The 27,480-nt window shown below is 40.3% G+C and overlaps 1 long non-coding RNA gene across 1 annotated transcript; it reads right to left on the reverse strand.

The window, feature by feature from the left end:
* Nucleotides 1-6,361: 6,361 nt before the first annotated feature.
* Nucleotides 6,362-15,475, reverse strand: LOC113176279 (uncharacterized). Its single transcript, XR_003300049.2, has 3 exons — nt 15,346-15,475; nt 11,384-11,542; nt 6,362-6,604 (listed from the first exon to the last, which is right to left on the reverse strand). It is a non-coding gene; the product is annotated as an uncharacterized LOC113176279 (long non-coding RNA).
* Nucleotides 15,476-27,480: the final 12,005 nt, after the last annotated feature.

Raw genomic sequence — 27,480 nt, forward strand, 5'->3', positions numbered from 1 at the left:
GTAGGGTAGGATGGGAATCTGGTCCCTGATCTCAGGTTTCCAAGCTGGTTACTCTTTCTGTTGTATCACAACAGCTAATGTGGCTCAGGTTTAAGTGATGTTTTATTCTTGTTCATCTGCTTATTGTCCACTTCAGGGATTGCTCTGGCCCACTACCTGTTTTTGTATGGCCTATGAGCTAAGAATGGTTTTTACATTTTTGAATGGTTGGGGCAAAGCAAAATCATAACAATATTTTGCAACAACTGAAAATTTTATGAAATTCAAATTTCAGAGTCCATAAATAGAGTTGCATTGGAACACACTGATGCCTGTTGATATACATGTTGCATGTGTATTATGACTGCTTTCTTGCTGCAAAGGCAAAAGTGAATGGTTATGCCCTTAACCTCATGGCCCTTGAATTAAAAAAATATTTACTAACTGCCATTTACTGAAAAACTGCTGATCCCTGGTCTACCTCCCTCACTAGGATGTGAGCTTGCTGAGAGGAGATACGTTGTCTATTTTGCTACCTACCCTATTCTCTTTGATCATTCAACCACACAGTAGATGCTCAAATAGTTCAAAAAAAGAACCAATACAACCCTAAAATTTGTACTTATTTTAAAAAAATACAAAGGGCTCGGGTTGTAGCTCAGTGGTAGAATAGTTTCCTAACGTGTGAAGCCTGGATTCAAGTCTCAGCACCATATATAAAATAAAGGTACACTGACAACTAAAAAAATATTTAAAAAAACACAAAGGGCTGGGATTGTAGGCGATGTTGATGTACAGCCGGTCTGGCCCTACTGCTGAGGGGAAAAGTTAAACCAGAAAGGGCTGTGGTCACATTTAGGTCCTTACAATAATACCAGGCAATGGTGTTCTAATACTTTGAGAGGATTAGAATGAAAAAAGACTATCCAACACGTTTTTATGTTTATGTGCCAGGCACTCTCCTAAGTATTTTTAAAAATGGTAACAAACTTAATCCTCTTAACAATCAATGGAATGGCTACTATTATTGTTGTTCCATTTATGCAAGAGGAAACAGAGGCATATAAGGATTGAGTGACTTGCTTAAACTTCTTCAGGAAGTAAGTAGAGCCTTGGATTGAGTCTTGGCAATGACCTGACTCCAGGGTCCATGACCTTAATGTAGGATATTCCTCATCCATATGCCAGAAGCTCCTGCCCTATTTCCAATTCCTGATCAGTTATGGACAACTTAGGGACACAGTTTCCTATGTCTTAGGGGCTTTGCAAAAACTAGTCAAGTGCAGGTGCTTCTCTTGGAGAGAGTTTGAGACAAGAGACCACTGTATCTTTGGCAATGGAGCTCTGTCACTGAAGAAGGCTAGGAAAGCTACAGCAAGCGAGGAGAGACCCAGGGGAAGGGAGTCATGGAGCAGGCTGTGAATAGTTATTGTTAGAAGTGCATTCAGAGCGGTTGTGATTCGTAAGGATTATAAAAGCTCCTTATTTGTGGAGCCCACTGAGGGATGGATACTTGAAGGAGAAAGTGGAAGAATGTTACTTAATGATGAAGAAAGAATATTATGGGGCATTGCTATGTTCCAAGATTAAATTCGTTCATATGTGTAGGGTAAGAGGGTTGGAAATGGGATAACAGGTCACAGTAGGTTTCAACGGGAAATGCCTCAAACCTTGGGCTTCACCTTGAATTTTCACAAAAGAGCAGGGGGTAAGGATGGGGATGGGAGATGGAAGCTAGAAATAGAGTGGAGGGTGGGGGAAAGGGAATAACCAAGTAGCTAATTTGCCAAGGTGCAGGATCCCTATGTTTCTTGGTGGATGGGTTCTCTGGGTTCCTACGCAGGGGCTAAACAGCCCTAAGACTGTCATTTGCAGTTCAACCCACCCTAACCCTGGAGCACTGAGTACTCCAGGAAATAGGTGTCCTGGGGGAAACAGCACTTCTTAAATAGGAAGTGAGGAAGTTTGGGGCCCTAAGCTTGTCCTCAATCAGCAGGTAAGAGAGGACGGCTTCTCATGGTCCTGCATAATATCCAGGGCAGGTGGGTGGGAAGGATTTTCCAAGTACCAACTCAAAAGATTTTCCACTTACTTTGATTCCCTTGCCTATTAGAAAGTATCACAATCCTAGACAATTGCTGGGAGTTTCTATTTTGAAGTTCTGGCAGCAGCTTTTAATATCCTGGTATTGAAGGGAGGGAAGGAGGGTGGGCACAACTTCTCACAACCTTGTGAAGAATTGGAGTAGCCACTTGAAGGTTCTTCACTCATGAAGTGTTGAGCAGGAGGACGTCTTGAACCTAGGAGTGTAGGACCAGCCTGTGCCACATAGCATGACCCCATTTATATATATTTCTTAGTTGTAGTTGGACACAATACTTTTATTTTGTTTATTTATTTTTATGTGGTGCTGAGGATCGAACTCAGGGCCTCGCACGTGCTAGGAGAGCACTCTACCACTGAGCCACAGCCCCAGCCCGATTGACCCCATTTCTTAGAGAAAGAACAGAAAAGAAAAAGAAACCTGGCTGTCACTGGAAGATGGACACAAAACCTTTGTTTTATTTGTTTAATTTTTATGTGGTACCAGGGATCGAACCCAGTGCCTCGTGCATGCTAGGCAAGGGCTCTACCAGTGAGCCACAACCCCAGTCCCTGATCCATTATTTCATCACACTTGTTTTTTAAAACTATGGAGAGCCTGCTGCATAGAAAGTATTTAGCTATGTGTTTCCAAAGACACGAAATCATATTTATAAATAACACTTCAGAGCCCGGGACCTCTCCTGCTCTCCTGCCTCTTTTCTGATACTCTCTCCCTCTCACCAAATTGTTTATGGTTCTTTGTGGACGCCACGCTCTTCTGTGCCTTTGTGGCTTCCTGGAAGGTTCTCTGCACCTCAGCTCCTTGGCTGGCTAGTTCCTACTCCCTCGTGAGTCTCAGCTTAGCTGCTGTACTCACGGGAGACCTTGATTCCCTCAGTCTGGGTTAAGCACCTTTTTCTTTTCATGCTTACTCAGGCACATCTCTATCACTACACATACCATGTGATAATGCAGTGATAAAGTTTGTGTTTGACATCTCCTCTTGATTTTGGACTCCTTAAGGTCAGAGAATGAACCTTCTTCACCCTTTGAATCAGACCCAGATCTTCCTCTAATGGACATTGCCGTCTAGTCAAAGACAGAAGTCATCATGAGGCTTGTGAAATGACCATATCATAGTGGTGTGATATATGCCAGAAGAGTGGTATAAATGGGAAGACCAACATGGTGATTGGCCTAAAGTTACTCAGCTTCTTGGCAGCTGGCTAGGGCCAGAAGCCCACCACCAGCTGAAGGAAGTAGCCTGGGAAGGAATCTGAAAGCAAGCCAGGCTGTAGGCTCAGACCTCAAAGCTCGAGAACATTAGAGAGGTTGTGACAAAGGTGAAGAGCCATGAAGTCATAAGCAGGCAACTGTTGTTTGGTTGGAGGCAGTTGAAGGATAGTGGAAGGAGCCTGAGACTGGCATCAGAAGAACTGGGTTCCTACTTAGTTCCACCTGAGCTCTTAGCAATTGCTTCATAATAAGAACCCAGTGGCCAACTAAGCTTCTCCCTCCTGTTATCTTTCTGTGAGCCTAGAATGACTTCTGTCCTTCCCTACCTACCTTCTGGCCAATATACTGCCCTTCTTTAAGATCTGGTTCAGACCTCACTCAGTGGTGAATACCTGTAATCCCAATGACTGGGGAGGCTGAGACAGGAGGATCTCATAAGTTCAGCTCCAGCCTGGGCAATATGAAAACCTGTCTTAAAAAGAAAGAGAAAGAAAGAGGAGAAGGGAGGAAGGAAAAGGAGAGGGAGAGAGAGTGAGGGAGAGAGAGAGAGAGAGAGAGAGAGAGAGAGAGAGAGAGAGAAAGAGAGAGACAAAGGAAGAAAGGGGAGAGAAAAACTAGAGATGTAGCATATAGTTAGGTGATAGAGCACCCCAGGATCAATCCTCAGTACAGAAAAAAAAAATATTCAGTTCTGATCCCACCCCTTTCTTTATTTCCCTCACCAGATGAGGGATGAGGGTTTCTCTTCCTCTTCCTGAATTCCCATAGAAATAATTTATTTACCTCTCTTAGGAATTTTTTTTTCAGCTTCTTATTTCTGTGGGTACCTATTAATTACACAGAATAGTGGGTTTTATTGTGATCTCTTAGGAAATGGAATCATATTCTGCTTTACTATTTACTTAGGTGCTTATCTCATTGTCCCTACCAAATTGCCTTCAATGACGTTTCCCCCACCTAGAGAGCAAAGATTGTATTTATCTGTGTAGCTCCCTTATTCACCTAACTTGTGCTCAAATATTTGTTAACTGAATGACTGACTCCCTTTTATCAGGGAAGTGCGGGTGGCCAAGGGCATGGACTCTGGGCCTCCTGTTGGCGATGTGGCGGTGATCAAGTTCCTTGAGCTTTCTGTGCCAAAGTTTCCACAACAGTAAAAGGAGATCATCAGACCTGCCTCAAGGAGGTGAGTAATTACTTAACCCTGTGCCTGGGTCCCATCGGCTCTTCCTGAAGGATGTGTCAGAGAAGGAATTGCTCCCTTCAGTATTGAGACACTGCCACATCCTGAGACCTTTTCCCTTCCTGACTTAAAGACTTCATTTCTCAAGTTTTCTCTGATTGAACCCTGGTGAGTTGTGAAATCCTCCCAGAGAGCTTTGATTGAGTTGGCTTCTCCCCCACCCCCACCCCAGGACTGGGCGTTGAACCCAGGGCCTCAAGCTGGCAATCACTTTACCACTGAGCTACATCCACGGTTCTTTTTAAAATTTACCTTGAGACAGACTCTTATTTGGTTGTCGAAGCTGGCCTGGAGCTTGTGATCCTCCTTTCTCAGCCTCCCTAGTAACTGGAATTATAGAGTGTGTTACCAAGCCCAGTATGGATTTATTTTTTTTTTCTAATACAATCTTCTGTATCATATAGATGTTCAAATTCATAATGACCAGACTGATCATGTAGACTTTATCACTTTATCTTGATATTTTTGTGATTGACTCAGCCTGTGTGTCTAAAGATGAGTTTAGATGTACTTAATGTACATATGGGTGTGGGGACACTGTTTTTCAAGAAGGAACGCCTTTAGATAGGTTCCTGATTTTCTGGGAACCACAGAGATTTTCACATTGGTCGAGTTGATCGGAGCTGAAGAGTGAAGTCATTGAGCGTTCATAATGGTCACGTGAATAAGGCAAATCAACATCTTTTAGTGAACAAAGATCATTTGCTACAACAAACTCTCAGACCAGCGTAGATTCCTGTAATAAACATTCACAGGCTCAGGTTACAAGGTACCAATTCTTAGATTTATGAAAACTCCTCCACTAAAAAAAAACATGAAAAGATCTCTGCTTATATAAAACCAAAAGAAACAGAATGCAGTTTTAGCAGGACACAATACAGAATGAACAATGATGTAACTTAAATTTTACGGCCTCTGGTATGTAAATATTTTCCAACCATATTTCTCACCCTGCTGGAAAACAAAGGCTGATGAGTAATCCAGGGCTTAGCATTCTGTAAGCATTTCAAACCTGGATAGGTGTTTGATTCATAGTTTTTGTTTGTTTGTTCATAGGTTTTTTTAAAAATACCACTGGGTGAGATGGATTTGCTTCAGATAAAAGAGATTGAGAGGCTGATGTGAGAAGAGTTTCACAGTGGGGTGAAAGGGGGAGGGAAAAGAACAGGTAATTCTGATTCTGATTGCTGCATTCATGCTGAATTGTGAAGCTAATGCAGAGAGTCCCTCTGCCTGTTTTTGTATCTCACCACCAATAAATTCTGTTTTAGAAACTTTTTCTATTTTAAGGTTCTGGGCTATGGCTACATTGATTTTCATAATTCCTACATGTGGCACCAGACGGAGGCATGCAGGGAAGGGGAGTCTTCCCAAGCCCTGCTTTCTCTCCAAGAGGGAAGAAACTACAGACACCCATCTTGGGTCATTTCCCAGGCACTGGCTGCAAAGTTTATCCTCTGTTTCCGAATGGGTCAGGGTGAAACAAGGAGGAGGCTGCCAGGCAGGCATCATCTTCTCAGGCTGTTGCTTATCTCCTTTTAAGGACATTTATTTTGTTTCTGTTCTGACAAATAAATAATAGGATTTCCCATGGAGGACTGGATCATCATAGAACCTTAAGATGGGGGGCATATTCCAGTTTTTTTGTATAGCTTTGCAAGAAGTAAGAGAAGGGAGAAGATGGGCTTGGAAAGCTTACCTGTGCATCCTTGAGCTGGTTTTGTATTTCACTTAAATAAATATTATACTTTATCCTGGTCACAGATGGCAGCTACCTAGGCTGAAAGTGGGTTCAGAATAATAACCACAGGGACTGGATTAAGATTATGTTTTACTATTCAAAGCAGCATTTCTGTGTGGGACTATTGAATCCAGCAATATAAGGAGGTTCAGAGGTTAGATATTTTTGAACTTGTGGCATTGGTCTACATCACTGAAAAAGACATCCCAAGAAGCGATTCTGGCTGGGCATGGTGGCACATGGCTGTAGTCCCAGCTATTCAGGAAGCACAGGCAGGAGGATCACTTGAGCTCAGGATTTCAAACCCCTGCCCCCAGTCCCTGCAAAAAAAAAAAAAAAAAAAAGCAATTCCGATACATTGTATATCCCATTAATATAAAATATCTAGAAGAGGCAAAGCTCTACAGATAGAAAGTAGAGATGCCCCCCCCACACACACACCCCAGGGATAGAAAGTGACTGACTACTAATGTGAACAATGTTTCTTTTTGGAATGATAAAAGTGTTCTAAAATTAAATATGGTAAGAATTACACCTTCAAAAAGCTATTAAATAAAAGGTCCTCCTCCTCCTGAAAAAAAAGCAATTCCAACTCTAAATAGAGTCAAGGGGGAAAATATCCAAACCCAAACCCAAGGTGAGTTTATAGACAAAGGCTGGGTAGTGATGGTGTTATTTTTTGTACCGAGGATTGAACCCAAGGGCGCTTAACCACTGAGCTACATCCCCAGCCCTTTTTTTTGAGACATGGTCTCACTAAGTTGCATAGGGCCTCACTAAATTGCTGAGACTGGCCTTGAACATGTGGTCCTCCTGCCTCAGCCCCTCGCCCCCAGTTGCTGGGATTATAGGCATGCACTTCCACACATGGCCCGACAGTGAATTTTGGGTTGCGAATGTAGATGATGATTACTTAGATATTCATTGTACTAGTCTCTGTATTTTGGTATGTTTGAAATTTTCCATAATAACAAGTGAATTTGAAAGAAACAAAACCACCTAAAAATACTGTAAAAAGTGAAAAGACAGAAAGGCAATGGAGAAGGTACAGGCCAACCATATCAGGCTACAAGTGTCCCTGTTTAGGTGGTGAAGGTCCTTGTGAACCCCAAGGAGGTTAAGCCCAAGATCCCAGAGGGTGTCAGCTGTCTATTACCCAGGGACTCGGGCCAGAGCCAAAGCTCCAATAAGGCCCAGCCTCCTCAGTTCCAGCTCTGTCTCTGGCTTTATAGTAAAGGCCTCTTCCTCCTTCCTCTCCCTCTTTTTTCTTCCTTCCTTCCCTTCTCCTCTCTCTCTCTCTCTCTCTCTCTCTCTCTCTCTCTCTCTCTCTCTCTCTCTTTCTCTCTCTCTCTCCCTTTCCTTCACTCCCTTCCCATCCCTCCCTCCCTTTTTATGTTTTCTTCCTTTCTTTCATGTTAATAGGAGTTTTCTCAATGTTTATATTGAAAAAAAATTAGAAGACAACACATACTTGTATTGGAAAAATTAAGAAATTCAACCTTGGACTCCAATATTTGGATTTTATGTGTCATAAAACTAAGAACAAAAAAGTTGGGAACCTGAACATTGTCAACTCAGTGGGCCCCTTTCCCAACAATGTCTGTGCGTAGTTACCCTTCACCCGATGAGCTACCCTTTCCGTTTCTGTGTTGAAATTCTCACGTGTCCAGGCTCAGAATGCCCCTCCAGCAAGCACAGATGAGAGGAGAAGAGACACAGCTTAGAGAAACATGGCCTGGAGGTGTGAGCACAATAAAGGCCACATTACAACATGGTGAGGGGGGGATGTGGGGAAGGATGATTTAACAAATAAATGTTCAAGGAAATACGAGGGCCCAAAAAACATATGGAAAAAGTGTTCTCCGTGACTATATCATCAAAGAAAAGCAAATGGAACACTAGTGGGATACCATTTGTTAACTGTGAAAAGAGAAAAAAAGATTACAAATATTTGATATGTTACAATGAAGTGAAAGAGTCTCCAACCCTGCTGGGATAAATGTGTAGATGAGAGGGGGGCAAAGAAGAGGAAGTGGGCTACTGGGGAGGTAAAAAATAACCAGGGCCCATTACAAAGGAGTTCTGATTTTGCCCTTGTTTCTGTTCTGGATTAATTCCCTCAAATAGAATTATTGGGTGAAAGGGTAATGACATGGTTAACCCTCTTGAGACAGAATGCCAAAATGTTTTCCCAAACACTAATACCGCTCAGTGGTAGTGTAGGAGGGAGCCTGTGCCAGCGTTCAAAATGAACTGTGGAAATTAAAAATAGAAAAAACAACCTGTGATCCATCTGCACAAAGTAAAACAGGACTGTGGGTATTTTAAGCAGACTCTGCAGGGCAGAGCAGAATCAGAGAAAGTCACGGGACTAGTCCTGATTGTGGGTTCAGATCCTGGTTTGGACACTCAACTGAACCATAAAGAAAGCTCCAACTTTCTTTCTTTCATTGAGTACAAAGTAGAGGCTTGGATTAGCTGCTTTTTTTCTTCATATGTATTTTCTTTAGTTGTAGGTGGACACAATACCTTTATTTATTTATTTATATTTATTTATTTTTTAATATTTATTTATTTATTTTTAAATTTTCGGCGGACACAACATCTTTGTTTGTATGTGGTCCTGAGGATCGAACCCGGGCCACAAGCATGCCTGGTGAGCGCACTACCGCTTGAGCCACATCCCCAGCCCTTTATTTATTTTTTTAAATGTGGTGCTGAGGATCAAACCCAGTGTCTCATGTGTGCCAGGTGAGTGCTGTACCACTGAGCCACAACCCCAGCCCTGGATTAGCAACTTTTTAAAAATATATTTTTTTATTTAATATTTTTTTAGTTGTAGTTGGACACAATACCTTTATTTAACTTATTTATTTTTATGTGGTGCTGAGGATTGAACCCAGGGTCTTGCTCATGCGAGGTGAGCGCTCTACCGCTGAGCTACAATCCCAACCCCTAGCAATTTTTTAATGTCTCTTGGGTATTCATTTTTATTTCTTTGTACAGGAACTTTATACATGCTAAGTACTACCACTGAGCTACACCCCCAGCCTGTGAATCACTATTTTATAACTCCATAATAATAGCTTCTTCATAGCTTTAAAAGGACTGGAGTATTTAACAAGGGAATCATTGTTGATATTTATTCATTACTAGGAGCCAGGACAAGTTGGTCCCTCATGGCAGGAGTCCTAAACAGAAGAAGTGCAGCAAACTCCATGATAACTAGACTGGTTCAATGGTACATGTAAGACATCCTTTGGGAACTCTCACAAATACTTAGGGTGTGTTAGTCAGCTTTTCATCACTGTGACAAGATGCTGGAGAAAATCAACTTGGAAAGATATATTTGGCCTTATGGTTTCAAAACTTTCAGTCTGAAGTTGGCTGGCTCCATCACTTTGGACCCAAGGCAAAGCAGAATATCATAGTGGCAGGGTATGGTGGAGAAAACCTGCTCACTTCATGTTACATAGGAAGAAGAGATAGAGAGAGGGAGAGAGAAAGAGAGAGGAAGAGCCTGGGGACAAGATTTAGTCCCCAAGCCTGGCATGGTGGAGCATGCCTGTAATCCCAGCAGCTTGAGAGTCTGAAGCAGGAGAATGGTGAGTTCTAAGTAAAATATAAAAAAGGGCTTGAGTTAAACAGCCATGGATTTAATCCCTGGTACCAAAAAAAAAAAAAAAAAAAAAAAAAACAAAAAACCATTCAGTCCCCAGGGGCATGCCCCTAAGGATTCACTCACTTCAATTAGGTCCCACCTGCAAAGTTTCCACCACCTCCGAATAAGGTCATCAAATATGAATTCATCAATGGATTAATCCACTGATAAAGTTAGAGGCTTCATCATTCATTATTTTCCCCAAATCCCCATTTTATACTGGGGTGTTATAGTTAAAGCTTTGTCCCAGGGTTTCATAAACTGACTTCCAGACCACTCACGGATAATCGAATCAAGCCTTTATTGAAGCACACCGGTGGCGGCTGACCAGAACATAAAGCTGTTCCCCTGATCAGCCCCGAACAATTGCAAGGGCACTCCTTATAAGCCTGAAAACTGCAAAAGGGATGTTCAGGGGGTCTAGCCAATGCAAGCAAGCCAGGTTACAGAAGTGGGACAGTGCAGTCAAGTGGCGGGAAGCCTAACCAATCACAGTTAGCGCAGTCACCCTAGTTACAGAAACAATGCCCCATTAGGTAGTTCCGTGTTCTTAAAGGTTTCTATAGCAAAAGGAAAAGAACATCTTGCTCCAGTCATGACTCTTCTACTTGGCATGGTTGTTTTACAGGATGAAGTCATGAAACAAAATGGAGTCACATTTGCTCCTACTATCACAGGGGACCAAGCAAGTTTTCAACACATGAACTTTTGGGGACATTCCAGATCCAAACCATAATACTTGGCAACTACATTGCCTGGATTTTTTGGGCTGACATGCTGGCCAGTGGGACAAGAGCCAAGGACACATGAGTTATGTCAACATGCCTCAAATCTAACTCACCTTGCCCAGCCCACCTTTTGCACCTGCCAGTGGCACCACTGTCCTTCCAGTCACCCTGGCTCCAACCTCAGTGACATTTTGACTCCTTGCCTCCTTTGTCTGGTTATAACAACAGCCAGCCAGCGCTAACAGCTGTTCATTCATTGGGTGCTCGGGAGCTCCTGCTTGCTCAGTCCACACTGATTTCTTTTCCCTTTTGTCAATCACTGTGGGTAGGCTCAGCCCAGCACTTGATTGCACTGTTCATTCGAGGTGGGAGCTCCCAAGGGTCTTGACTTACCTAGCGTGTAACATCTCCTAGGCAAGGGCACGATCTCACACCTCTCTGTGTCTTTCTCAGTCCCTACTTCACAGCCCTGTGGGTCGCCATAGGACCTCGTTCTCTATACTGTATCTGTGTATCTAAGTTAGTATGGGTCTGGATTTGTCTTCATCTTACATTTCAGGGGAGGGAAACAAAACAGTAATTGAGATAAACAAATAAAATATATTGTATGTTAGATGATGATAGTTGTTAAGAAAAAAAATTGGAAAGGGATTTAAAGTTTGTGACTAGAGAGAGAGAGAGGATGTTGAAATATTAAATGGGATGCTTACACTTTTGAGTAGAACATAAAGGAGGTTAAAGGGTTAGCCATCAGGCTTTGGAGGAAGAGAAAATAGGCCACAAATGTCCTCAGGCAGGAGCATGTCTCGTGCCATTTAGGAACGGGAAGAGAAGATGACCAAGATGGCTGTAAGTGCTGTACCTTCTTCCTGCATTAAAAAGAATAAGAAGGAGAAGGAGAAGAATTATTGAGTTTAAGACCTCAAGGATGGCCAGGTATGGTGGCACACACCTGTAATCCAGCAACTCAGGAGGCTAAGGCAGGAAGATTGAAGATTCAAAGTCAGCCTCAGCAATTTAGCAAGACTCTATCTCAAAATAAAAAAATAAGAAGGGCTATGAATGTTGCTCAGTTGGCGAAGCACCCCTGGGTTCAATCACCAGTAAAAAAGAAAAAAAAAAAAAGAACTCTCAAGGATGCCTTATTGTGACGTAGGTTTATCTTGGGCAGCCATTGGTCCTTCACATATAGCCTCTGTCTCTCACAGTGCCTCCAATTTACCATTGAGTGGAAACTTAAAAAGGATCTGTCTCTCCACAAGGGAATGCTGAGGGGTGGTGAACACCTATAGCCCCAGTTCCTGGAGAGGGTGAAGCAGGAAGATTGATTGAGCTCATGAGCTCCAGACCAATCTGGGTAACACAGAGAGACCTCATCATTAAAAAAAAAAAGAAAGAAAGAAAGAAAGAAAGAAAAAAGAAAAGAAAGAAAAGAAAAAAGAAAGGAAAGCACAATTCTACTTCACAGATGCTCCAAGTTATACCTCAAAAAACCCTTGAAAAATGGATTAAAAAATGTGGCACTTCTACACAATAGAATATTACTCAGCACTAAAAAATAACAAGATCATGGCATTTGCAGGGAGATGGATGGCATTAGAGCAGATTATGCTAAGTGAAGTTAGCCAATCCCCCAAAAAACAATGCCGAATGTCTTCTCTGATGTAAGGGGGTGACTCAAAATGGGGTAGGGAGGAAGAGCATGGGAAGAAGATTACTTCTAAATAGGGAAGAGAGGTGGGAGGGAAAGGGAGGGAGAAGGGGAATTGCATGGAAGATGGAAGGAGACCCTCATCCTTATACAAAATACATGTATGAAGATGTGAGAAAAAAAATAGCATCACCTTAGATTGGGTAGAGAGAAGTGATGGGAGGGGAGGGGAGGGGATGGGGGAAAAAGAAGGAAAGTGGAATGAAATAGACATTATTATTGCTGTGTGTATATGTGTGACTGCATGACCACTGTGATTTTGCAACCTGTACACTCAGAAAAATGAGAAATTATATCCCATCTGATTCAAATGTATGATATGTCAAGGTCATTGTACTGTCATGTGTAACTAATTAAAACAAATAAAAAATTAAAAAATATACTCAACAACATTATTCATAATAGCCAAAATGTGGAAACAGTTCAAGTGTCTGTCAGTGAATTAATGAATAAACAGTGCGGTATATCCATAGTGTGGGATAATATTTAGCTATAAAAATGAAGTTTTGATACACACTACAACATGGAGAAACCTCAGAAACATAGTACATGTGGAAGAAGCCACATGTTATACAATTTACATGATGTTTCTAGAATAGGCAAATCCATAAATACAGAAAGTAGATGTGTTGCCAAGAGATTGGAAGAAAGGAAACTTGGGAGAGGCTGGTATCAGGTATAAGGTTTCTGTTTGGGGTGATGGAAATATCCTTTAATTAGTGGTGATGGTTGATTAACATGGTGAATGAACTAAAAACCACTGAAGTATATACTTTCAAATGGTGAATTTTATGTTATGTGAATTATGACCCAATAAAAAATGCAATTTAAAAAAGAAAAAAATAACCCTTGAAAATAAACTGTAAAAAAAAGTAACAAATGCAAATATTTACTAGTAACAAACTAGAATCAGATAATAAATAGAAAAAGCATTTGCATTCATGATAGCAACAAAAAAGGACTACAAAATAGCAAAGAATATATATATATTTTTCTTTTCTGTAGTGCTGGAATTGAACTCAGGGCTTACACAAGCACTCTATCTCTGGTCCACATCCCCAGCCTTTCCTGTTTTTTGGTGCATTTTTTTTTTTTTTTTTTTTTTGAGACAGGATCTTACTCAAGCTAGACTGGAATTTGTGATCTTCTTGCTTCATCCTCCGGAGCAGCTGGAATTACAAGCATGTGCCAATGTGCCTGGCCCATCAAATAATTTAAATAAGAGGATATATACAGTTGACTGTCCATCCTTGTGCGTTTTGAATCCTCAGGTTCAACCAATTGTGGGTCAAAAATATTTTGGGAAAAATTGCCTCTGTCTGCAATTTGGACAGATTTTTTTTAGTTGTCAATAGACCTTTATTTTATATATATGTGGTGCTGAGAATTGATCCCAGGGTCTCACACATGGTAGGCAAGTGCTCTACCACTGAGCCACAACCCCAGCCCCAGGAACTCCATTTTTAATAGAGATCACCATAACACAAGTGCTGCTGACATTGTAGCCAAAGAGCCGATGGTTAAAGACGGGGTGACTGAAAACAGGTGAAAAGCTAAGATCTGCTGCTGAAGAGAGGGAACAAGCATATCTATTAAGTACATGCTTCAGTCAACAAATATTTATGGAGCGCTTGTTCCATGCCAGACACTGTTCTAAGCTCTAAAAAGATAGCGGTGAGAGAGGAAAACACCACCGCAGATAAAAGTTCTTGCCCTCAGTGAACATTCTAATGCAGGGTGGGGGGGTGGGCAATGAATGAAACACGTAAGTAAAACATAATATGACAGATGGCAATATATGGAGAAAAATAAAGCAAGAAAAGAGTATAGGGGAAACAGTGGGGAGATTATGATTTCAAAAAAATGAGTCCTCTGAGTTTCCTTGCTCTGTTGTAGCCATCTGTCTATCTAAATTCATGTCTTCATCTATCTCCTTCCCAGATTTCAGGAATTAAAAAAAAATAACTGGTACATTTTTATAGCACAGAATTCAGAACAAAGGGTATCAGCACCCGATCTTCCCCACTAGAGGAAGGATCCTGAATTCTTCCAGAGACAATCTGTGCATCTTCAAGCAAATATGTGGGATTTCTCTGTCTTTTTCCCCCTCTTTATTTTAGCACAGTACTGTTCTGAAAACACTATTCTGAACCTTGCACTTTTTAAAAAAAGACAGTTCCATATTGGTATTTAAAAACAATTTTTTTTTGTGCCAGGTATTGAACCCAGGGGTGCTCGACCACTAAATCATATTTCTGCACCACCACCACCACCCCGCCTTTTGAAATAGAGTCTTGTTAAATTGCTTAGGGTCTTGCTAAGTTGCTAATGCTGGCTTTGAACTTGAAATCCTCCTGCCTCAGCCTCCCCAGCCACTGGGATTACAAGTATGCGCCATTGTGTCTGGCTCCATATCTGTTTTTTGCGGGGAACTGGGGAGGATGCTGGGGATTGATTAAACCCAGGGCCTATTGATGCTAAATATCTACTGTACCACTAACCTACTTCCCCAGCCCCAGCCTCCTCATTCTAAATCATTCTTTATCCATTTTATGGATATATGATAATTTATTAAACTACTTCCTCATGGATACATTTAGACTGTTTTGAAGTATTTGGTATTATGATCAAGTTTTTACTAAAAGACTTTGTACATATGTAATTTTACACACAATAAAATCTATCTGTAGAACACATTGTTAGAAGTGAAATTGCTCAGTCAAAGGGTGCATGCATTTATCCTTTGGAAAGATTTTCTCTCCTGGGATTTGTACCAATTTGAATTCCTCCAGCAATGAAAAAGTGCTCATTTCCCTACTTCCCTCAACAACAAAGTTTTACCAATTCTTTACCAGTGAGCTAGATGAAAATGTGACACATGTACCCCTGACATCACAATTTATATTAAATGCATTCATCTGCTTAGGTAGTCACAACAAAATACCATAGACATTCTCTCACAGTTTTTGGAGGCTGGAAAGTCCAACATCAAGGTTCCAGTCAACATGAAGATTCCACTCAATTTGGTTTCTGCTCAGGGCTCTCTTCCTGGCTTGCAGTGGCTGCCTTCTCTCTGTGACCTCAAATGGACTTTCCTCAGTGTCTGAGGAGAGAGAAATAGATATCTGCTGACTCTTCCAGTTCTCTAGTATGTCTTCTTATAATCCTAATCATATTGGATAAGGGCCCTACTCTTATGACCTTGTTTAACCTTAGTTCTAGCTAATTACTCTGAATTCAGCTACCATGGACTTTAGGCCTTCAACATATAAATTTTGGGGAGACACATTCATTTGGTAACACCATACTCTCTATTAGAGATTTTATTCTGGAGAAGACTCATATAAATTCAATAAATGTGAGAGCATTTTCAAAGGGAATTTAGAGCCATTAGCCATTGTTGAAATTATAATGGAGAGAAATCTTGCAAATGTAAGGAATGTGAGAACACTTTTTTAAAAAAATTTTAACCAAGGATTGAACCAGGATTGGTTAACCACTGAGCCACACCCAAAGCCTTTTTATTTTTTATCCTGAGGCAGAATCTCACTTAAGTTTCTAAGGGCCTCACTAAATTGCTGAGGCTGGCCTTGAATTTACAATCCTCCTGCCTTAGCATCCCCAGCCACTGGGATTACAGGTGTCCTCAGCCAGGAACACCTCACAGGTGTTGATCTCAACACCGACATCAGAGAATTCACAGCAGAGAAAATTCATGGGAAGAATGATTGTATAAAAACTTTCTGGGGGAGCTCATGCATTATTTAGTATCAGAGGATCTATTTGGGAGAAGACTCTATGAGTGCATCAGGAGTCCTTAGCTACAGCTTGGGTCTTATTGAGCAACAAAGAATCCTGGGGGAAAAACATTATGGATGTGAGGAGTATGGGGAACCATTTAGACATATTTCAGCCTTTCCAGCCTGGAGACTTCATGCTGGGAGAGACACCTTTGACTATGATTACAGGAAATCCTTTCATCAGAGTTTGCATCTTATTCCACATCACTGAATCCACTCAGGAGAGAAACCCTGTAATTTATTGAATGTGGCAAAACCTTTAATCAGAGCTTGACTCTTATTCCACATCAAATAATTAACTCCGGTGATAAACCCTGCGAATGTCATAGATGTTGGAAGTCCTTCAATTATAGCTCATACTTTTTTTGATCCCAGAGAATTCACGTTGGTGAGAAAGTGTGTGAATGTTATAAATAAGGAAATGCTGTCTGGCCTAGGTCAATCTCTATGACAATATCAAAGAATTCATTTCATAGAAGAATCCTACGGCTGTCAGTAATGACAGGGAAGATACCTCTAGCTCCTACTTGAGAATCTACCTTGCAAAAAAAGAGATGATGTAAATTTGAGCAACTCAAATGTATTTGTTATTTATTTTGTGATGTAAAGCCATTGGCTCAGCTGTGTATGCACCTCCTGCATTCACACATGTGCATTTTTTTATTGTGGTAAAATACACATAATAGAAAATTTATTATCTCAAAATCTTTTTTCTCTTTTGAAGCACTGGGAATTGAACATAGAGCTCTACCATTGAGCTATACCCCCAGCCCTTTTTGCTTTTTATTTTGAAACAGGGGTCTCACTAAATTGCCCAGGCTGGCCTTGAACTTGCCATCCTCCTGCCTCAGCTTCCCAAGTAGCTAGGATTATAGATGTGCCTGTCATCCATCTACCCTGCCTGTCTTCCATTCTTTCTTCTTTTTCTTTTTTTAATGTTTATTTTTTAGTTGTAGTTGGACACAATACCTTTATTTTATTTATTTATTTTTATGTGGTACTGAAGATCGAACTCATGTGCTAGGTGAGCACTGTACCACTGAGCTACAACCCCAGCCCCCATTCTTTCTTCTTAAAACTTGAACACACATACACTTCTTCTAGGAATAATTGTTCAAATGATAAACTTGGAGGGAAGGTTATCTTCTTTCCTTTCTTGTATATCAGAAGTGCACACAAGTGCCACGCCTTATGGAAAAGAAGTTGTACAGTTCCTGGAAATTAGTGGAATTTTTCATGCATCTTTGTTCTGAAACAATCCAGTTCTAGTAGGTGAGAACTTGCCCCAAAGTGGCTATGAGACTGAAGAAATAGAAGCAGATGGTTTGCACATAGTCCAATTTATTTTGGAGATTTACTGATAGAAGCATAGCCCTGGGTGGCAGCAAGACCAGTTGGACTCCCACAATTTAGGCCAGAAAGAGGGGCATATTTATTTATGGATTAGGACAAAAAGTGACGTCATCCTGGCTGGAATGTACTTGATTCATTTTAAAATGATACCAATGAGTCACTGACAGGCATATTGATACAGATCTATAATCCCAGCGACTCACAAGACTGAGGCAGGAGGATTGCAACTTCCAGGCTAGCCTGGGCAATTTAGCAAGACTCTGTTTCAAAATCAAAAACAAAAGGCTGGGAATGTTGCTCAGTAGAAGAGCACCCTGTCTTCAATCCCCAGTACACGAAAGAAGGGAAGAAAGGAAGGAAGTAAAGAAAAGAAAAAAGGGAGAAAGAGGAAAAAAATCAAAGTCAGGCATATTCCCAGAGAGCTCGAGTCTGGTTGTAAAGCTCCATATACCTCTCTAATGGTTTTGTCTATTGTAGTTTGCTGAGAAACTATGTAGGAAAAACAGACTAGAGTAATCATGGTGGTTATGACTCAAGATGGTTGCAATCATGTTAATCTGAATCCATACATTCTCACACAACATAAGCAGTTCTATGGTGTATAAGGACCTGAGCTCCTAGTATCTCTTAAAGTCATTTCCTGTCCAGAATCAGGGAAGTGGAAGGTAACTTTGAAATCATTCAAACTCCATAGAACTTACTGGTAAGTTTTCTGCTACCAAGATGCAGAAAGATGTTAATGGAAAGAATAATTCAGAGATATTAGGGCTGGGGATACAGCTCAGTTGGTAGAGTGCTTGCCTCACATGCACAAGGCCCTGGGTTCAATCCCCAGAACCAAAAAAAAAGAAGAAGAATTCAGAGATGCTGCAGGAAAAAAATCCTCATGCCTCTGAAGTTTGGAAGGGTTACTGGTACAAATGTGGGAGATGAATGCTTACTATTGGAGCTTATTTTAGTTATTTTCTGGTATTTAAAGTGAATTGAGGGCTGGGGATGTGGCTCAAGCGGTAGCGCGCTCGCCTGGCATGCGTGCAGCCCGGGTTCGATCCTCAGCACCACATACAAACAAAGATGTTGTATCCACTGAGAACTAAAAAATAAATATTAAAAAATTCTCTCTCTCTTTAAGAGAAAAAAAAAATAAAGTGAATTGAACTACCTTTGGGATGGTGCACTGTAAAGAGAAGTTTGTGAAGACATATTATTTTGCTTGAGTTAAGGCTCAACCATGTCCTAGGACAAGACTCCCATGCTACTTCTGGTACCTTCCCATTCCTTCTCAATACACACAAAATCAAAGGATATGGGTTCCCATCCAGAAACTCTTTCAAGACAGGAGAATCACAAGTTCAAGGCCAGCCTCAGCAATTTAGCGAGGCCCTGAGCAACTTAGTGAGACCCTGTCTCAAAACAAAAAATAAGGGCTGAGGATATAGCTCAGTTCTTAGAGTGCTTGCCTCACAGGCACAGGGCCCTGGGTTCAATCCCCAGCACAAAAAAAAAAAAAAAAAAAAAAAAAAAGAGAGAGAGAGAGACTGGGGATGTGGCTTAGTGGTTAAGTGCCCTGTCCAATCCCTGGTACCAAAACTGAACAAACAAAAACCAAAAACAAAAGACAGACTATAGGACCAGCACTGGAGTGAGGTAAGGCCTACCTAGGGCACAAAATTGTTTTCCACATTTTTTAATTGGTGCATTGTAGTTGTGCTTAGTGTTGGGATTTGTTATTATATATTCATATATGCACACAATATAGCGATATAATTTGGCCAATGTCACTCCCCAGCATTTACCCCCTTCCTTCCCTCCTCCCACCCCTTAGTCCATTTCCTCTATTGATCTCTCTTAGATTTTCATGAGATTGTGGACACCTTTCTTTTTCTTTTTTTCCCACCAGTTGCTGAATACAACCCTTGAGAGAAAACATAAAACCCTTGACCTTCTGAGTTCAACTTATTTTGCTTAACATGATGGTCTCTAGCTCTAGTTCCATCCATTTTCCTGCAAAAGACATAATTTCATTTTTATTTTTGGCTCAATAAAACTCCATTGTATGTATACACCATATTTTCTTAATCCATTGACCCATTGATAGACATTTAGGTTGGTTCCATAGTTTGACTATTGTGAATTGTGTTGCTAATTGTGCTAACATGGGCATGTCTGTATCTCAGGTGCAAAATTTAAGGAGGCACTCCTTTTTGCATATCCCTGAGAGTGAGGACCACCTTAAAGATTGTGAGTCTGTGCCCTAATTGCCCTATCCTAATCTTGGTTTTGGACAGAAGCTCTGAAGCCTGGATTACTTGCTGAAGAAAATGGAAATGGTCTCTGGCTCTTGCGGATCTTGGAATTGCTGGATCAGGGAGAAAGGGATGGAAGGAGGACACAAGGGAAATGCTTGGGAGGAAGTTGGTCAAGGGAAGACTCAATCACAGAGGTACAGCTGGATCTCCCATCTTCAGGGTACCAGTAATGAGCCTTCCTGTATTAATCCATTCATTCATTGAATATCCATGATATTAGACACATTTCTAGTGTTAGAAATGTTTTGGTCAGACTCTTTTCATGGAAGGAGTGAGGTCTTTAGAAGCTACTCAGATAAATAGAGTTTTATTATAAAAGTACTTTGCAGTAAAGAGTTAACTCAGTAGCCCTGGGCTGTCCAAACACTGACTCTTCCAAAGATCTTCAGGACTAGCCCTTGGTTGGTTCCTGGGAGATATCTCTTAAGCCTTTAGACTATCCCTCCTGATAAGGGTGCCTCTCTATGCCTAGTTTATGATAACAATAGAATGTGTCATAAGTACCTGTTTTAGTATAACTAGGAGTTCTGGCCAGGCTGTATTATTTAACTTTTGGAAGGGTCTGAAGACTGAATAGCTAATATCTATCTTGTGGGTACTCCATATTTATGTGACTAACCTCTGATAAAAATCCTGAACTCTAAGGCTTGGGTGAGCTTTTCCTGGTTGGCCATAATTTGTATGTGCTGCCACACATTGTTACAGGAGAATAAAATGTGGTCTGTGTGGTTTCTCTGAGAGATGACAACCAGTGTTTAGTTCCTCCTGGACTCCATCCTATGGGGCTTTTTCCTATGTGAATTAATCTGTATTCCTTTCATTGTAATAAACTGCAATCCTGAGTATGGCCGTAAGTATTCTGAATTCAGTGAGTTCTTCTGATGAGCCAATTAACTTGAGGGTGGTCTTGGGGACCCCAGCATAGGCAATCATGCAAAAGAACCTGGGAAAAGTTGATCAGGCAGACTTTGGGACATTTTGTAGCTACAGCAGCTCAAAGGACTTCAATTGCAGGAATTTGCAAGTCTTCACCTTAGTCCTCCACTTGACTTCCCCATCTTTCAGACAGCACTGAAAGAAGACTCAAATTCATAGTATGTTTATCTTTATCACCATTGTCCCCCTCTTATTCTACTTGAGATGCTACTGGGTCTTTAAAGACTCAGGAGTTGTCTTTGTATCTGTCACCATCTTCTCTATGTGATTTTAAAAAATTCTTTCCATCTATATTTCTTTTTCTACAAAGGTATTTTTAAAAAACCCAGATTCTTAAAATGCTGTATTAGACTGTGTTTGGCAATGAGTAACAGAGATCCAAAATAACAGTGGCTTACACACAATTTCATTTTATTTTTCCTCTCCCAAAGAAGACCAGAGGCAGAGAATTCAGAGTTTCTAGGGAGCCCTAATAGTCACCTTGGATCTAGGCTGCATCTAACTTGCACTCTAACATCCTTAGACTGCAGCCTTTATCTTCAGGTTCAAGCTGGAGCTCCCGTCTTCATAATCATGATCCAGGAAGGAAATGGAAGAAGTTCCCTGCCATCTGGCTCTCCAGGAATTCCCTATAAGCTGCCATTTCCATTCATATTCCACAGGTCAAGGCTTAGCCATATGGTCACCCTCAGCTCAAGGAAGGGCAGGAATTGTACTTTTTTTTTTTTGGAAATGGACAAAATACCTTTATTTTTTGTTTATTTTTATGTGGTGCTATGGATTGAACCCAAATTGCCATATTCCCAATGAAACCTCCAGGATTCAAAGAGGGGTAGGCCATTGCCAGTCTCTGCCACAGTTGTGTTCATATTTTCTTTCCTGTTTCCATCACAACCATGCTTCACTGTCTCCTTTACAAACAAAAATGGTCTATCTGATTTGGGATATCAATTATGATGTTACTTATTATAGAACATATACTTAAATACTGTTACGCTGCATACATGTTTTAACATGTCCCTCGATATAGAAATAATTAGAAAAAAATCTAGAGGGCTAGGGGTATGGCTCAGTGGCAGAGTGCTTGCCTAGTATGAGTGAGGAACTGAATTTGATCTCCAACATTGCAAACAAACAAACAAACAAAACACTAGAGGAGGCAAACTAATCCGCATATTGAATTTATTATTCTTATTTATTTTTTGAGATGGGGTCTGGCTATGTTACTGAGGTTGCTCTCCATCTCCTAGCTCAAGTGATCCTTCTGCTTCAGCTGCCCAAGCAGCTGGCACAAATATACCACCCTGCTTGGCTTGTATATTGGATTTTATGGATTCTATAAATTGTAAGCACCTGGTTTAAGACACCTCAACTAGTAACAGATGCATCAGGTGGACAGGTGCCCTGAGACTTAACTTTTTCAGCTTCCTTCTCATCCACTTCTCCAGCCACAGATTCTTATTTGTAGACTCCTGGCGCCCCCTACTGCCCAGAAAGGAAACTCTCTTTATCACGCCGCACGGACAGGATATTTAAACCTACAAAGATATCTTTTTTTTTTTTTTTAATTTTTTAATATTTATTTTTTAGTTCTCGGCGGACACAACATCTTTGTTGGTATGTGGTGCTGAGGATCGAACCCGGGCCGCACGCATGCCAGACGAGCACGCTACCGCTTGAGCCACATCCCCAGCCCCATACAAAGATATCTTTAGCTTTCGAGATTAAGTTTACTTAATTCCTCTTCAGATACTCTTTTGCACACAAATAGCCTTTCTTTCTGCCATTTCCTTCCAACTCCTGCCTGCCTGCCACTTTTGGGAAATCTCTTTGTCCCCTCAGTTATAGCAGCGGTAGCTGCAATGGCAATTGCCAGTGAACACAGGCTAGCGCCTGGTTCGTGCTAGGTGCTTGTCATGGAGCATCTCATTTAATTCTCACAAAAGCTCTATATACTAATAGTATTCCCATTTTTCAGGAGAAGAAACTGAGACTCAAAACTCAGGTTACCTTCCCAGGTACACAGAGCAAATAGGTGATAGAAACCCAAGCACAGTTCAGGGCTGTCCTCAAAACCCTTTACAGGGACTTCTTAACCTTGTAAAACTCCTCCCCCTCTCTTTTTAGAGATGGAGCCTTGATATATGTTGCCCACATTGGCCTCTGTCTCTTGGACTCAAGTTATCCTCTTGCCTCAACTTCCCAAGTATATGGGACTACAGACACATAGCACCATGTACCACCATGCCCAGATTGGAAAGCTTTTTTTTTTTTTTTTTGAGGTGTTGGAGTTGAACCCTGGGCCTCCCCCATGCTGGGTAAATGCTCTATCACTGAACTATACCCTTAGCCTGGAAAACTCTTTTTAAAAGTACCAATACTTGACTTGTCCCCAATTTTTAATGTAATGGATCTGGGGTAAAGCACCGAGCATGAGAATCAGGGCTAATCTAAGCTGTACTGCTAACTTTAGTGGTGAGCCAGAGAGAACCCTGGCTCAAAAAATATATGTTGAAGCCCTAATCCTCAGTATGACTGTAGCTGGAGATAGAACCTTTAAAAAGGTGACTAGTGTTAAATGAGGTTATAAGGCTGAGGCCCCAATCCAATATGACAGGTGTCCCTATAAGAAGTGCAAGAGACACCAGGAGGGTGCACACATGGAGAAAAGGCTGTGTGAGACCACAGTGAGAATGTAGCCAGTTGCAAGCAAAGGAGAGGGGCCTCAGGAGTAACCAAATCTTCTGACAACTTGGTCTGGGACCTCCATCCTCCAGAACTGTGAGGAAATTAATTTTCTGTTGTTTAAATCACTTAACCATGGGGTTGGGGTTGGGGTTCAGTGGTAGAGTGCTCACCTGGCATGTGTGAGGCACTGGGTTTGATCCTCAGCATCACAAAAAATAAGTAAAATAAAGATATTGTGCCCAACTACAACTAAAAAAATAAATATTAAAAAAATTAAATAAAGGTATTATGTCCATCTACAATTTAAAAAAATTTAAAGAAATTACTCAACCTGTGGTACTTTTCTATGGTACTTTGCATGGACACCTTTTTTTAAAGCTTTCCAGGTAATTCTTAGGTGCACCTAGCCTGAGAATCAGGGCAAATCTAAGATGCTCTGCTAATTTTGGTGGTGAGCCAAAGAGAACCCTAAGAGAAAAGGCAGCCTAGGAATCTGGGGTGCAAAAGGACGAATAACCTTCAGATATTTTGAAAGAATGCACAAGGTCCTCTCAATAACTCCATCTGCCCCCTCATTTCCTTTTATCCTCCATTCTATTTATTCAACCTCAGCACTTGAGATAAATCAAATATTTTTTATGCATCCCCCACTTTTTTGTTTTATGGTTAATATTGCCAGACCATTGTTTTATATTGTTCATTGCAAGGACATGCTATTTTATTTGCTACTGGTTGAATACATTTTTGTAAGTTGTTGGGAGAACTTACTCAACATTCACAACAATATTCTAAGGGTAAATAACTAAGGTTTCAAACAACCAAAATTTCTTTTAGATTCAAACAACCAAATTTCACTTCATTTCATTTATCTCTCTCCTACCTCCTTTCCTTCCTTCCTGGAGATTGAACCCAGGGGTGCTCAACTACTGAGGTACATCCCTACTCATTTTTTATCTTGAGACAGGGTTCATTAAGTTGCCCAGTCTGGTCTTGAACTTGGGATCCTCCTGCCTCAGCCTCCCAAATTTCTGATAGGGATGTGCCACCATGTTCAGCTCCAAATGACCAATTTGAAAGTGGGATTTGTGAGTACATCCTGTATGTATGTAGGGTTAAGGATATCTGTATACTATGTGTCTCAGCACATGTTCACTGAAATAGTCATCATTAATTCTCTTTAGTGTGGATTTCATCATTTTGGGCTTGTTACTTGGATATTAAATTGAATTCAAATGTATAGGTTTGTGTCTATAAATTTAGATTTAGTGATTTCCAAAATGCATCAGAATCATGGGGGATCAAAATATATATAACTCTGCCCGCATCCTGGACCTTCTAAATCAGTCTCCTGAGGTGGGTCCCTGGGTTCTAGAATCTGTAGCCTGCTCACTGGTGGCCTGGCTTAATCTGTGTGGTATTACTGAAAGCATTTTATGTGATGTTCAGTAATTTTAAAGCATATGATATATAACATTTTATACACAGATGTGAAATAAAGCCAATCCCCTAAATTAAAACAAGTTTCCTCCCTCACCACCTTATGTTGGAGAGAGTACCTGCTGGGCAAGTACTCTATTGCACAGCTACACCCTCAGCCCCACACAAAATATAAGAGTCACATCTGAAAGCATGTGAGAAAATTGTAAATGATTCACAGTATTCACTATAAAATCAATAAATAAATGCCACCTGCTTTGTGAGTTTCATGAGAATGTGGTAGTTGTTTTCATCTACTTCTGAATCACCTATGGTGAGGTGGATTTGTTGTCATTTTAAAATGTACTATTATGTCAAGGAAAATCCAAGAAAAAGCCTAAAGAGACAAAAGTGTAATGTAGTATTCTGAATGGGATCCTGGAACAGAAAAAAGACATTAGGTAAAAACTAAGGAAATCTGAGAGGTGTAGACTTTAGTTAATATCAAATATCAATATTGGCTCATTAACAAATATACTCTTTTTTTAAGAGACACATGAAAAGATATTTATTGTCACTAATCATCTGGAAAATGGAAATCAAGACTCCAGTGAAATATCATCTCACATGTTAGAGTGGCTATTATCAGAAAAACAAAAGGTCATTCTTGGTGACGATGTAGAATAATTGGAACCCTTGTACACTGTTGATTGGAATTTAAAATGGTATAGTTTCTTTGGAGAAAAGTATGTAATTCCTCAAAAATTAAATATAGAACTATCACATAATCTAGGAACCTTAATTCTAAGCATTTATCCAAAAGAATGAGATCAGTATCTTGAAGAGATATCTGTACACCCATGTACATGGCCATACTATTCACAATAGCCAAGATGTGAAAACAACCAAAATGTTCACCAGTAGCTGAATGAATAAAGAAAATGTGATAGATACATGCAAAGGTATGCTATTCAACCTTGAAAACAAGGAGGTCCTGCAATATGTAATACCATGGATAATCTTGAGGATTTTACACTAAATGAAGTAAGCCAGTCACAGAAGGAAAAGCACTGTGTGATTCCATTCATATGTGGCATCTAAAATACTCAAAATTATAGAAGCAAGCAATAGTATGGTGATTTACATGGGCTGGAAGAGAAATAAATGGGAAATTGCTATTCAAAGACTATAAACTAGGAGTTATGCAAGATGAAAAAATTCTAGAGAACATAAGCACAATGTGCTTATAGATAACAATACTGTATGTATACATAAAACCCTGTTAAGAGGGCAAATCTCGTGTTAAATATTCTTGCCAAAATTTAAAAACTCAAAATATTATTGCCAAATTTGTCAAGTTGATGAAATGAAAATCCATAAATCCAAGAAATTAAATGTAATTAAGAATTACAATAAAAATTACACCCTGGGACATTATAAGCAAACCAATGAACACTAAAGAGAGAAACTATTTTCAAAAATAGCTGAAAGAAAGAGTGTATTAAAGTAGAAGAGTAATAAAAGTGATGGTTAGGTTTTTTTTTATCAGAAAGGGGGGACAAATGAGAACATCAAGCCAGTCTATCATCAGAATGACAAATTTAAAGGATTGAAAGGAAATACAAAGCCCATCAACCCATATTTATATACCGAGCAAAAATATCAAATATCAATATTGGCTCATTAACAAATATACTCTTTTAAAAAATATTTATTTACTTTTTAGTTGTAGTTTCACATAATTCCTTTATTTATATGTGGTGCTGAGGATTGAACCCAGGGCCTTGCACATGCTAGGCAAGCATTCTACCGCTGAGCCACAACCCCAGCCCTCAAATACACTCATTTAAAATGTTGCCAGGATTTGAATATAGTTTGCTGCCCCCAAATTCATGTTGAAATTTAATCCCCATTATGAGACTTTAAGAGGTAGAACAAGGAATGACCCTTAAGAAGGATGTAACTCAGTATCTGAGTGCAAGGTCCTGGGTTCAATACCCAGCAACACACATATATATTTATGTGTGTGCTGGTGCCTTACATTAGATCATCCTCAGTCCTGCATTATGTGCCTGTGGGAGAAGGGATTTTGAAAGACTCCAAGGTTCATAAGGTAGGTGCAAACCTTTTGGTCATTTCTTCCAGAATCTTAACAGTGGCTTACACTTATAATACTGTTAAATCCAAGAGGACTGATTGCTGATACCAATAGTTTAGTACCTCTTGGAATATGGGCCATAGGTGACTGAAAATATAATTATGAACAGCACTAGGCCTAAATCAGAGTTGCAAACTAATTTGGGAAATGATGTGGTTATAGCATAAGGAAGGAGTACTGTCAGTTCTTCTAGCTCTCCTTCCCACACCTTCCACAGACAGAGGGAACAGAATGCAAAAGAACAGTATGTGTTTTATCTGTCATGTACCTGTCTATTAATTTAGAAGGGTAGTCAAATTTCCTACCTACACTTTTTTTTTCAGAAAGAACAAAACTGCTAATACTTAACTATAAACTAAATCCATGGAAGTCCTGATCCTGTTAATAAACAAATATCAGCCCCCACCCACTCCTACTTATCTTCATACACACTGAA

The sequence above is a fragment of the Urocitellus parryii genome, chromosome 7 (assembly GCF_045843805.1).
Source record: "Urocitellus parryii isolate mUroPar1 chromosome 7, mUroPar1.hap1, whole genome shotgun sequence".
NCBI classification, from domain to species: Eukaryota; Metazoa; Chordata; class Mammalia; order Rodentia; family Sciuridae; genus Urocitellus; species Urocitellus parryii.